This window comes from Oncorhynchus gorbuscha, linkage group LG25 (assembly GCF_021184085.1).
Source record: "Oncorhynchus gorbuscha isolate QuinsamMale2020 ecotype Even-year linkage group LG25, OgorEven_v1.0, whole genome shotgun sequence".
Lineage (NCBI taxonomy): Eukaryota > Metazoa > Chordata > Actinopteri > Salmoniformes > Salmonidae > Oncorhynchus > Oncorhynchus gorbuscha.
In genome coordinates, this window is record NC_060197.1 from 23,303,312 (window position 1) to 23,317,266 (window position 13,955).

At 43.3% G+C, this 13,955-nt stretch overlaps 1 protein-coding gene across 2 annotated transcripts in view; it reads right to left on the reverse strand.

Annotated features, from left to right (window-relative positions):
* Positions 1-13,158, reverse strand: part of ache (acetylcholinesterase) — a 32,987-nt gene extending 19,829 nt beyond the window's left edge. Inside the window, exon 1 of one of the 2 annotated variants that reach the window (XM_046329070.1) lies at positions 12,822-13,158. The gene's annotated coding sequence lies outside the window, so the exon portion shown is untranslated. The other variant, XM_046329072.1, reaches the window with a different exon arrangement.
* Positions 13,159-13,955: the final 797 nt, after the last annotated feature.

The window sequence follows — 13,955 nt, forward strand, 5'->3', positions numbered from 1 at the left end:
GTGGAGGAAAACTGATATTCCCTTGTGGATTATTGGATATTATTAGTGCACGAAATGACATATTAGGATCTCGACCCGTAGCCACTGCATTTACGTAAGCTGCATTCACTGTTGTCTTTTTCATCCCTAGAATCAATGCTTGGTTCGAGTGTGTAAATCTGTGTGTACTTCAGTAGATAGATATCAGATAGGAAGGAGGAAATGCACATTTTGGGAGGAAGGAGAGATAATTGAGACATAGCCCATGTTCAGTCTTGAAGGAAACTCAACTACCTCAATATATACAATACAGTATACACAGTACACTGAGTATACCAAACATTTGGAACACCTTCCCTTCCCCTGTTGACCTCAGAAAAGCCTCAATTCGCCGGGGCTCATGTTAACTCCAATGCTTCCCACAGATGTGTCAAGTTGGCTGGATGTCCTTTGGTAAGTGGGCAATTCTTGATACATACGGGAAACTGTTGAGCATGAAAACCCAGCACCGTTGCAGTTCCTGACCCAAACCGGTGCTCCTGGCACCTACTACCATACCCCCGTTTAAAGACACTTGCATATGCTGTCTTGCATGGCACACATGCACAATCCATGTCTCAATTGACTCGGGCTTAAAAATCCTTCCTTAACCTGTCTCCTCCCCTTCAACTACACTAATTGTATTGGATTTAACAAGCGACATCAATAAGGGATCATAGCTTTCACCTGGTCAGTCTGTCATTGAAAGGGCAAGTGTTCTTAATGTTTTGTATACTCAGTGTATAATATGGACGTAGTAGGACATAGGAGAACCACGCTGAGAGAATCCATTGGTACCCACGTAACCATTTCAAGATATTGACATTAGAATGAGACCACACAGAGCAAACAATACAGGCCTTAGTGACTGTGTGTGTGTGTGTGTGTGTGTGTGTGTGTGTGTGTGTGTGTGTGTGTGTGTGTGTGTGTGTGTGTGTGTGTGTGTGTGTGTGTGTGTGTGTGTGTGTGTGTGTGTGTGTGTGTGTGTGTGTGTGTGTGTGTGTGTGTGTGTGTGTGTGTGTGTCAGGGATGGGCATTTGACATTAATATCGTGAAAAAAACATGATATCCAGGTAAAATATTAAAGAAATCTTGACTCTTGACCAATCTGTAGTTTTGGCTAAAAGCAACAGTGATATATTTTAAATGTCGCGGTATTTTAAATGTCACGGTATTTTAAATGTCATGGTATTTTAAATGTTGTGGTATTTTAAATGTCATGGAGTATCCTTGTAGGTAACAATGTCACAAGGATCATCTAATTTAATTTATAAACAACGCTTTTCATTGTCAAAATAGACACTGACTCCAAGTAATCGAATGACAACGTCCGTTCGGATATTAGATTAACCGTGTCTCTCCCTAGTGTGTGTGTGTGTGCGCGTGTGTGTGTGAGTGTGGTCACTAGTCAGGCTACAGTACACTCATGATGTCTAGTCAGTAGACTAGACACCCTATACTCTTCTCAAATGTAGGATGAGCTAAGTGAGGACTGACTTATGGGGGGGTGAAGGAGTGAGAGAGAGTGTGTGTGTGTGTTTGATTTATGTGTGTGTGTATGTGTGTTTGAGATTGCATCTGTGTCTGGGTAGATACTAGGGAGCGCCAAAGAAAGACTACAGGATACAGGTTGGCTAGTCTGGGGGCTGCTTCCTAAATTGCATCCTATTCCCTATTTTTGTGCTAGTTGTACCTGCACCAACATGTTTCCTTCATAGCTTGTTCTCCATCTTTAAAAAAAAATAGGGAGCCCATTTTTTTCAGCACTTTTATTTCGATGGCTGATCAAAGCTCATTTTCTCGTGGCTCTCTCTTTTCTCTACAGCAGACAAATGTTGAACAATATGTTGGGAACATCGAATCGCAATAAAGACCCAGTATCGAATCGCAATACATATAGAGTCGTGAGACTCGCAATAATTATCGTATCAACACCTAAGTATCATGATAATATCGTATTGTGTGGTCCCTGGCAATTCCCAGCCCTTCTATTTAGTACACTGTTTCATCAAAACTCAATAGGGCTCTAGTGAAAAGCAGGGGAATAGGGTGCTATTTGGGATACAACCTGGGTGTCTCAATTGAGTTATTAATATCTGAAAGGACAGCTGAGGGGCGGAAGTGGGGGAGGGAGGGGTGAGGAGGAGGAGGGGGGGTGAAGAGGGAGAGGGGAATGAGAGGGGTGTCCGTTCTAGAATTAGCTCCTGGAATCTGTGTATGAAGTTCACAGGGGGATATGTTTCAGTGTGGGGGTTTACACCGCCGTCATATATACGTTATGCGTACGCGCTCTCCTCTCTCAGGCGTCAGTCTATCACTTTCTCTCCTTTCGTCTCTCCGTCACTCCCTTTCTCTCGCCATCTCTCTCCCTCTCGTTCTCTGCCTGAGCCTCAGTGTGAACTCTGGCTTGGTTGCTCTGGAAACGCTGGGCCCACACCACCTACTGCATCCTCTCTGTCCATCTCTTTACCTCCTCCTCTCTCTCTCTCTTCCTCCCTTTTTCTCTCTCTCGCCCTCCTCTGCCGCGGCCTCTTTCTCTTTTCACTCCACCGTCTCTTCGCCTCCGCCCTCTCTCTCGTTCTCTCTTCACTCACCATGTCCATCTCTCGCTCTCTCTCTCGTCTCTGATTCTCTCGTCATCTCCCACTAGCACTCTCTCTTCCTTACTCTCATCTCATTTTCCTCGCCGTCCATCGCTCATTCTGCTAATGCAAACTCCCCGTTCGACCTATTAATCCTCTCTCCATTCTCTACCCACACTTCTGTCTCTCCATCTTTCTCTTACCTTCCCCTGTCTCATCCTTTATCTCGATCCATCTCTTTCTGCTCCATTATGTGTTCTTAGAGCTTTTCCTGTATGTCTTCCTTCATGCGATCTTAATTCAACTCCCCCCCACACACACACACACACACACACACACACACACTGCACGAGAGATCAAGTGCCACTGGCAGCAATGTCACTGGTGACATCACTGTACGGTCATCGGTCTAGTAGTTCCACTGTCTTGCTTTTGAGAGACCGTGGTTGGATTCATATTTGCCTACTAGTATACTATTACTGTAAAGTACAAGTTAGGCAATAGAGCTACTGTATAAGCCTTATAGCGAGAGACAGTGGCCTAGTACTTCTGTACAGTAATGTAGATCTAGGATCATTTTTCAGCTTTGTTCATTTGTAATGAATGACGATGCTAATGTTGATCTATATCAGGGATGGGTGAACTTTGACGGGGGCCATAAAAATCTGAACTCCACATGATGGGCCGCAATTGCTCGCGGGTCTGCACACTCACACACATACACACATAATCAAACGCACGCACGCACGCACACACACACACACACACACGCAGTCGTCTTTGCCTTTAGTGAGGAACACGCCCCAATCTGTCACTCTGGGTGACATGGAAGGTGAGTGGCACAGGAATCGCTGGAATTTTCCATTTCGTGATTGGCACGGCTAATGTTTCACCCACCAGACTCTTTACACACGCACACACACAAACACACACCGGTATTGGAGGTAGGCAACCATGCATTATACTGTACAAAGAGTCTATTGGCTCTCCAATATAGGCCTATTTCGTTGAAGATAAAACTGTTTACAGGATCAGATGGATCAGAGTAGAGAGAGTAGAGTAGATTAGAATAAAATAGAATCTGAATATGAGCTTGCCTACTCATCACAACAAATACTAGACTACTAGACATGGGCAGGCAGGGTCCTGGGCGGCGCCCAATCAGGAAAATACCATTAGGCCAAACCAGTACAGTGGTTGCTACAGCAAATGATAGAGTGGGCTTATCTAGATCGTATCAACATGTAGTAGAATGATTGAAGATATATTTGGGTCTGTGGGGGCCTGGGGAACAGAACCAGTGTGATGTTCTACAAATAAGCATGCTTCCCAAAACCAACTAACAACAACTGTTGACCCTGGGGGCTATAAAATAGTTATCTTTTAGCCCAATGGATGATGTCATCTTTTGATGACATCATTCCCAATATGAAACTGGTGGCCAATAAGTGATTCAACAATGTAAAGACTATTCAAGTTTAGTTCAAATTTTACACCCAGTAAAGTTGAATGGTCTATACCACAGTCAACCCCGCCAACTAACATTGTGATATTTTAAGTATTCACGTGAGTCTGTGATGTTTTCTGGGGCGCATCTTTTAGCGATTCTCGGGGCAATAAATGGACAGTTGTTGCGAGCGGCCCCCTCGCGCTTTTAATCAAAAGTGTAGATACAGTGGGGCAAAAAGGTATTTAGTCAGCCACCAATTGTGCAAGTTCTCCCACTTAAAAAGATGAGAGAGGCCTGTAATTTTCATCATAGATACACTTCAACTATGACAAACAAAATGAGAAAAAAAATCCAGAAAATCACATGGTAGGATTTTTAATGAATTTATTTGCAAATTATGTCTGTCTTTCTCTATGGAGTAGCCTATGGGCATTTCCAGGCGGCCCATGAGCACCAACATGTGAAGTTCATAGGAGCATAACAAAATGGGTGTCAAATGAAACATACGAGTCTATATTTTGAGCATAGATACATTTTTCAACCTTTTTCCATCTTAAAAACTCCTATGAGCTTTCCTATGAGCTTTTGTTATGCTCCTATGAACTTCACATGTTGGTGCTCATGGGCCCTTCCATCTTAAAAGTGCGGCATAAGTAAAGGCTTTGATTTCTGGATAAACAGATGGAAAAGGGGTCTTAAGAAACATCTACATCTACAAGAAAAAGTATTCAAATGTATTAGAAATACATCAAAACAATCATGTTCAATGTAAAGACCCCTGCCAACTAATATCAACACACACTTAGTTTTGGAGAAATTGTTTACCTTCTGTAAGTCTAAGAAATATTGGCTTGTAATTCTGTTACCAAAAACCCACGTATCTTTATGTGGAGGGAGGATAATGAAAGTTTAGAGGAGAAACACGTAATGGTACACCTAACAATGAATTATAATGATTTTACTTATATAAATTTTGTTCATAAATTATTAAGTGATTAAAACTTGTAATTTTGTTACAAAATTGGTAACGGAATTACGTAAAAATCAGTAACGGAATTACTGCAGCTGAATTTGGCTACAATGGGAAATCTTAATAGTCACAAACCACAGTTGGGTCACCTGCTACTGTCCTCCGTTCCACTGGCATACTGTTATGTTCAGCACATAACTGTTTTCTTTCTGTTTCTGTCATCTGGTAGTTAAACCAAGAGTGTTAAAAAAGTCTGAGTCTGGACAACCCCTCCCTCTCCCTCTCTCTCTCTCTCTGCCTTTCTCTCTCTCTCATTCTCCAGTGAAGGTCACCTCTCCCAGCTCTTACTGACACCTACCCATTAGCTCCCTCTCTTTCCATTTACTGTAACCAGCCCCCTCACCCACTGAGCACCGACCGACACTGGACGTTCATGGACGTTGAAAAGTAGTTGAAATTCGGTCAGTTCACCCTGGCCTTGATGTTAATGTCCACAGAAAAAACGGACTGGACCAAATCTGAACCTATCATAGACGTACAGAACCGGTCAAGAGTTTGGACACACATACAGTGCTTTGAAAAAGTATTAATCTCCCTTGGTGTTTTTCCTATTTTGTTGCATTACAACCTGTAATTTAAATGGATTTTTATTTGGATTTCATGTAACGGACATACACACCATAGTCCAAAATGGTGAAGTGAAATTGAAAAAAAGAATGTTTAAAAAAAATTTAAACATTTTTAAATGGAAAAGTGGTGCGTGCATATGTATTCACCCCCTTTGCTTATGAAGCCCCTAAATAAGATATGGTGCATCCAATTACCTTCAGAAGTCACATAATTAATTAAATTAAGACCACATGTGTGCAATCTAAGTGCAACATGATCTCAGTATATATACACCTGTTCTGAAAGGCAAAAGAGTCTGCAACACCACCAAGCAAGCGGCACTATGAAGACCAAGGAGCTCTCCAAACAGGCCAGGGACAAAGTTGTTGTTGAGAAGTACAGATCAGGGTTGGGTTACAAATAAATATCAGAAACTTTGAACATCCCACGGAGCACCATTAAATCCATTATTAAAAAATGTAAAGAATATGACACCACAACAAACGTGCCAAGAGAGGGCCGCACACCAAAACACACAGACCAGGCAAGGAGGGCATTAATCAGAGAGGCAACAAAGAGGCTGCAAAACTCCACAGTGGAGATAGGAGTATCTGACCATTGGACCACTTTAAGCCGTCCACTCCACAGAACTGGGCTTTACGGAAGAGTGGACAGAAAAAAACATTGCTTAAAGACAAAAATAAGCAAACACGTTTGGTGTTTGCCAAAAGGCCTGTGGGAGACTCCCCAAACATATGGAAGAAGGTACTCTGGTCAGATGAGACTAAAATGGAGCTTTTTGGCCATCAAGGAAAACGCTATGTCTGGCGCAAACACAACACCTCTCATCACCCTGAGAACACCATCCCCACAGTGAAGCATGGTGGTAGCAGGGATGTTTTTCATCGGCAGGGACTGGGAAACTGGTCAGAATTGAAGGGATGATGGATGACGCTAAATACAGGGAAATTCTTGAGGGAAACTTGTTTCAGTCTTCCATAGATTTGAGACTGGGCCGGAGGTACACCTTTCAATGACAATAGGCCAATGACCCTAAGGATACTGCTAAAGCAACACTCGAGTGATTTAAGGGGAAACATTTAAATGTCTTGGAATGACCTCGTCAAAGCCCAGACCTCAATCCAATTGAGAATCTGTGGTATGACTTAAAGATTGCTGTACACCAAATCAAATCCAATTGTATTGGTCACATACAATAGCAGATGTTAATGCGAGTGTAGTGAAATGCTTGTGCTTCTAGTTCCGACTATGCAGTAATATCTAACAAGTAATCTAAAATTTACACAACGGGGCGGCAGGGTAGCCTAGTGGTTAGAGCGTTGGACTAGTAACCGAAAGGTATCAAGTTTGAATCCCCGAGCTGACATGGTACAAATCTGTCATTCTGCCCCTGAACAGGCAGTTAACCCACTGTTCCTAGGCCGTCATTGAAAATAAGAATTTGTTCTTAACTGACTTGCCTAGTAAAATAAAGGTTAAAAGAAATAGCTACCTTATACACACAAGTGTAAAGGAATGAATAAGAATATGTACATATAAATATATGGATGAGTGATGGCTGTGTGGCATAGGCAAGATTCAGTAGATGGTATAGAGTACAGTATATACATATGAGAAGTCATTTAGGGTATGTAAACATTATATAAAGTGGCATTGTTTAAAGTGACTAGTGATACATTTATTGCATCCAATTTTCTATTATTAAAGTGGCTAGAGATTTGAGTCAGTATGATGGTAGCAGCCACTCAATGTTAGTGATGGCTGTTTAACAGTCTGATGGCCTTGAGATAGAAGCTGTGTTTCAGTCTCTCGGTCCCAGCTTTGATGCACCTGCACTGGCTGTTCACCAGGGGAACCCATCCAACTTGAAGGAGCTGGAGCAGTTTTACCTTGAAGAATGGGCAAAAATCCCCATGGCTAGATGTGCCAAGCTTGTAGAGACATACCCCAAGAGACTTGCAGCTGTAATTGCTGAAAAAATAAAGCTCTAAAAAGTATTGACTTTGGGGGGGTTTATAGTTATGCCCGCTCAAGTTTTCATTTTTTTGTCTTATTTCTTGTTTGTTTCACAATAAAAGATATTTTGCATCCTCAAAGTGGTCGGCATGTTGTGTAAATCAAATGATACAAACTCCAAAAAAAGGCAACAAAATAGGATAAATGCCAAGGGGGGTGAATACTTTCGCAAGCCACTATACTAATTCATGGGTTTTTCTTTACTTTACTATTTTCTACAATGTAAAAAAATTGTGAAGGCATCAAAACTATGGAATAACACATATGGAATCATGTAGTAACCAGAAAGGTGTTAAGCAAATCAAAAGATATTTTATATTTTATATTCTTCAAAGTAGCCACCATTTGCCTTGATGACAGTTTGCACACTCTTGGCATTCTCTCAACCAGCTTTATGAGGCATTTTCTCAACCAATTTCATGAGGTAGTCACTTAGAATACATTTCAATTAACAGGTGTGCCTTGTTAAAAATGAATATGTGGAATTCCTTTCCGTCTTATATATATATATATATGCTATTTAGCAGACGCTTTTATCCAAAGCGACTTACAGTCATGTGTGCATACATTCTATGTATGGGTGGTCCCGGGGATCGAACCCACTACCCTGGCGTTACAAGCGCCATGCTCTAGCAACTGAGCTACAGAAGGACCGTCTTAATGCGTATGAGCCAATCAGTTGTGTTGTGACAAGGTAGGGGTGGTATACAGAAGATATCCCTATTTGGTAAAAGACCAAATCCATATTATGGCATCTCAAATAAGCAAAGAGAAACAACAGTCCATCATTACTTAAGACATGAAGGTCAGTCAATTCGAAAAACTTCTAAAACATTGAAAGTTTCTTCAAATGCAGTCACAAAAACCATCAAGCGCTGATGAAACTGGCTCTCATCAGGACCGCCACAGGAAAAGAAGACCCAGAGTTGCCTCTGCTGCAGAGGACAAGTTCATTAGCGTTAACTGCACCTCAGACGGCAGCCCAAATAAATGCTTCACAGAGTTCAAGTTACAGACACATCTCAACATCAACTGTTCAGAGGAGACTGCGTGAATCAGGCCTTCATGGTTGAATTGCTGCAAAGAAACCACTACTAAAGGACACCAATAAGATGAAGAGACTTGCTTGGGCCAAGAAACACGAGCAATGGATATTAGACCTGTGGAAATCTGTCCTTTGGTCTGACGAGTTCAAATTTGAGATTTTTGTTTCCAACCAACGTATCTTTGTGAGACGCAGAGCAGATGAATGGATGACCTCTGCATGTGTGGTTCCCACCGTGAAGCATGGAGGAGGAGGTGTGATGGTGCTTTGCTGGTCATACTGTCAGTGATTTATTTAGAATTCAAGGCACACTTAACCAGCATGGCTACCATAGCATTCTGCAGCGATACGCCATCCCATCTGGTTTGTGCTTAGTGGAACTATCATTTGTTTTTCAACAGGAGAATGACCCATAATACACCTCCAGGCTGTGTAAGGCCTATTTGACCAAGAAGGAGAGTGATGGTGCTGCATCAGATGACCTGACCTCCACAATCACCCGACCTCAACTCAATTGAGATCGTTTGGGTTGAGTTGGACCGCAGAGTGAAGGAAAAGCAGCCAACAAGTACTTAGCATATGTGCGAACTCCTTCTAGACTGTTAGAAAAGCTGGTTGAGAGAATGCCAAGAGTGTGCAAAGCTGTCATCAAGGCTGGCTACTTTGAATCTCAAATACAAAATAGATTTTGATTTGTTAAACATATTTTTTGGTTACAACATTATTCCATGTGTTATTTCATTGTTTTGATGTCTTAACTATTATTATACAATGTAGAAAATATTAAAAAGAAAGAAAATGAGTGAATGAGTAGGTGTGTCCAAACTTTTGACTGGTGCTGTATGTTTCACAAGTTTGGACAGCACAGTACAGTACAGTGAGTAGAGCTCAGTCAAGAACAGTACAAGACAATACAGTGGTACAGTACAGTACAATAAAGTAGAGTAAAGAAAATGTGGCATAGTACAGTATAGTACAGTATATTGTATTGTACTCTACTATACTCTACTCTTCTACTGCACTGTACTGAACTCTACCCTCCCCTACTCTGCTGTGCTGTATTGTACTGCACTGTACTGAACTCTACCCTCCCCTACTCTGCTGTGCTGTATTGTACTGCACTGTACTGAACTCTACCCTCCCCTACTCTGCTGTGCTGTATTGTATTGTACTGCACTGCACTGTACTGAACTCTACCCTACCCTACTCTGCTGTATTGTACTGCACTGTACTGAACTCTACCCTCCCCTACTCTGCTGTGCTGTATTGTACTGCACTGTACTGAACTCTACCCTACCCTACTCTGCTGTGCTGTATTGTACTGCACTGCACTGTACTCTACCCTACCCTACTCTGCTGTATTGCACTGCACTGTACTGAACTCTACCCTACCCTACTCTGCTGTATTGTACTGCACTGTACTGAACTCTACCCTACCCTACTCTGCTGTGCTGTATTGTACTGCACTGCACTGTACTCTACCCTACCCTACTCTGCTGTATTGCACTGCACTGTACTGAACTCTACCCTACCCTACTCTGCTGTATTGTACCTGCACTGCACTGTACTCTACCCTACCCTACTCTGCTGTATTGCACTGCACTGTACTGAACTCTACCCTACCCTACTCTGCTGTATTGTACCTGCACTGTACTGAACTCTACCCTACCCTACTCTGCTGTGCTGTATTGTACTGCACTGTACTGAACTCTACCCTACCCTACTCTGCTGTGCTGTATTGTACTGCACTGTACTGAACTCTACCCTACCCTACTCTGCTGTGCTGTATTGTACTGCACTGTACTGAATTCTACCCTCCCCTACTCTGCTGTGCTGTATTGTACTGCACTGTACTGAACTCTACCCTCCCCTACTGTGCTGTATTGTACTGCACTGCACTGTACTGAACTCTACCCTACCCTACTCTGCTGTATTGTACTGCACTGTACTGAACTCTACCCTCCCCTACTCTGCTGTGCTGTATTGTACTGCACTGTACTGAACTCTACCCTCCCCTACTCTGCTGTGCTGTATTGTACTGCACTGCATTGTATGTCCAAACTTGTGAAACATGACTATGCATTTCTGTATAGTACAGATCCGGGACCCATGATGTAAACCATTTCCATAATTCTGTCACCGGGTGTAAAGCCACTTCACTTACTGTAGTTAAGTAACCAAATTAGATTTTTTCAAACTCAAGGTGCCATGTCATAGCTGACACCCCATTCTTTCGGCAGACATCTTTGAATTGGGGTGGCAGGTAGCCTAGTGGTTAGAGTGTTGGGCCAGTAACCGAAAGGTTGCTAGATCAAATCCCACCTTGGGTTTGAAAAAAATCTAATTTGGTTACTAAACTACAGTAAGTGAAGTGGCTTCACAAGGTAACAATCTGTCATTCTGCCCCTGAACAAGGCAGTTGACCCACTGTTCCTAGACTGTCATTCTAATTAAGAATTTGTTCCTAACTGACTTGCCTAGTTATATGAAATAATAATTAAAAACATCTTTGAATCTTAATTCGGAGCAGATATTTAACAGAGTTTTTGGAAAATGTGGTCGCATAGAATCCTGAGGGAGATTTTACCGTAATTCCGTTTCCAAAGTTTGCATCTGCACAGTTCTTCCACTAAATTTGTTTGTGCAAATGTTTCAGTGGAAATGTTTCAAAGCAGTACTGGTGCATAGAGTTGTATTGTTTGTTCTACTTTTAAATCAGCGTTTTTTGTTTGGCATACATTTTAAAGTGAAACATCTGAGTCAAAGCCTAATTCCATTATCGTGGAATTGCCCTATACATTATCTAGTAATAAGGCTACATGATTCCCGGCACATAGATAGACTAGATGTATAGTCTAGTCTGAAGATGATATGGCATTATGGCAGGAAACCATGCCATCTTATTTTGACAGCAGTGCCACAGACAGTCGTTATGCAACATCAAGGAGAGAGCATCTCTCTCTCTCTCTCTCTCTCTCTCTCTCTCTCTCTCTCTCTCTCTCTCTCTCTCTCTCTCTCTCTCTCTCATACACACGCACGCACGCACGCACGCACGCACGCACGCACGCACGCACGCACGCACGCACGCACGCACGCACGCACGCACGCACGCACGCACGCACGCACACACACACACACACACACACACACACACACACACACACACACACACACACACACACACACACACACACACACACACACACACAGGATGGCTCTGGTAACGGTTATCAAGCTAACCCAAACAGCCAGCTGAAGTAAACAGACCTCAGACATTTGTGACATGGCCAATTCAGGAAATCTCTCTCTCGCTATCTGTGTGTGTTGATCTGTCCAACATGGCACAGGATCACAGCAATTAGGCTACTAGGTCTAGGCTATGAAATTGGCTGCCATAGTCGTGTAATAATGCAAGTACAATAATAATAATAATAATAATAATAATAATAATAATAACAATAATAATACATTATTATTAACATTAGTAATAGACCTATAATAAACACTGATTAGGCCTACAAATGCCATGTTTCTCAACAAACTGGTTTCATCCGATTTTATTTGGACCATAATAATAACGCTAGCTCATAACGTGTTGCGTTTCCAATGCAGCGTCGATGTTCGTGTAAACACCACGTCGTCCACTGTACTGTCTATGAAATCTATTAAAAACACGACATACGAGACATCGGCTACCTTCTGCGGTCCCCAACCAAACAGATGTGCGCGAGGCGAGGAACACCAACAAACACACATGCGTCTCGCTCAGTGGTCTCGCCATGGAAGGCGCGTCACACACGCAACAGCATCAGCACAGTAGTCTGTACCCCACCACCACCACCACAGATATACGCACCGTCAACCACTATACCTCACCATGTCCAATTGCATGGTAATGATGCCTGGGTGAATTGAATTCATATCCCGATTCGAATGTTCCACGTCCACTCCACTCACTGACGGGACTGACAGAGGCACGGGACTAGATCGAGACATTTCGAGCTAAATTTCTATAAAAGGACAGACACAGCAGCCTGCTGATGCACGCACGGACGGAGCTCGAGAGGAGCGGAACGCGTGGCTGGGTTCATGCTGTGCGTTTACCCTTACCCAGCTAGTTAGTGGTGGGTCCTCCAGTGGTCAAAACCAAATCAACCCTGCTTCAGCCGCTGCTTCGCTGAATCCCCCCGGAAGGCAACGTTCCCTCCTCGCCCTGTCACCGTCTTTAGAGGACGTTAAACCCCGTGTCACCGGCACCGTTCATGGGGTGAGGAGGGTTTCTAGTTGGGGAGCGAAGACGCGCGGTTTAAATTACGGTCTTCGCTGCCTCGATGTCAGACACAGATGTCTTCTGTTTATTGTGCCTCTCTCTCGGTATTGAGTGGAGGTAGTGTCAGAGCCGTACTATGCTGTTATGACGACAGGGGGAGACTGTCACTGATAAAGCTCTTCCACGAATGGGGAAAAAAAGGAAAAGGGGTAGGCTACTCAAAGAAACTCTCGCGAGAAGAAACGCAGCTATCCCATGCGCATCTATTCTTCATGGATCAACAAGGGTTTGCTTGCCAATACACTTGCCAGTACACTGACCACACTTGGTATGTAGGCTGATATGATGTTCTGATATTTGTATTTCTCTTTCAAAATCGAATTGCTTTATTGACGTGACATACTATTAGTAATAATAAGACGGCAGTAGGCCTGATAACTGACGATGACGAAACAGCCTATAGGGAGGTCAGAGACAACAACCTCTCCCTCAATGTCAGCAAGACAGAGAAGCTGATCATGGACTACAGGAAACGCCCCGATACACATCAACAGAGCTGTAGTGGAGCGGGTCGAGAGCTTCAAAGTTCCTCGGTGTCCACATCACTAAGGATCTATCATGGTCGACACACACCAAACACAGTCGTGAAGAGGGCACAACAACGCCTCTTCCCCCTCCGAAGGCTGAAAAGATTTGGCACGTGCCCTCAGATGCTCAACGAGTTCAACAGCTGCACCATTGTGCGCATCTTGACTGGCTGCATCACCGCTTGGCGTGGCAACTGCTTGGCATCCGACCGGAAAGCCCTACAGAGGCTAGTGCGTACAGCCCAGTACATCACTGGGGCCAAGCTGCTCGCCATTCAGGACCTCTACACCAGGCGGTGTCAGAGGAATGTCCTAAAAGTGGTCAGACTCCAGCCACCCAAGTCGTAGACTGTTCTTTCTGCCACCGCAAGGCAGGCGGTACCTTTG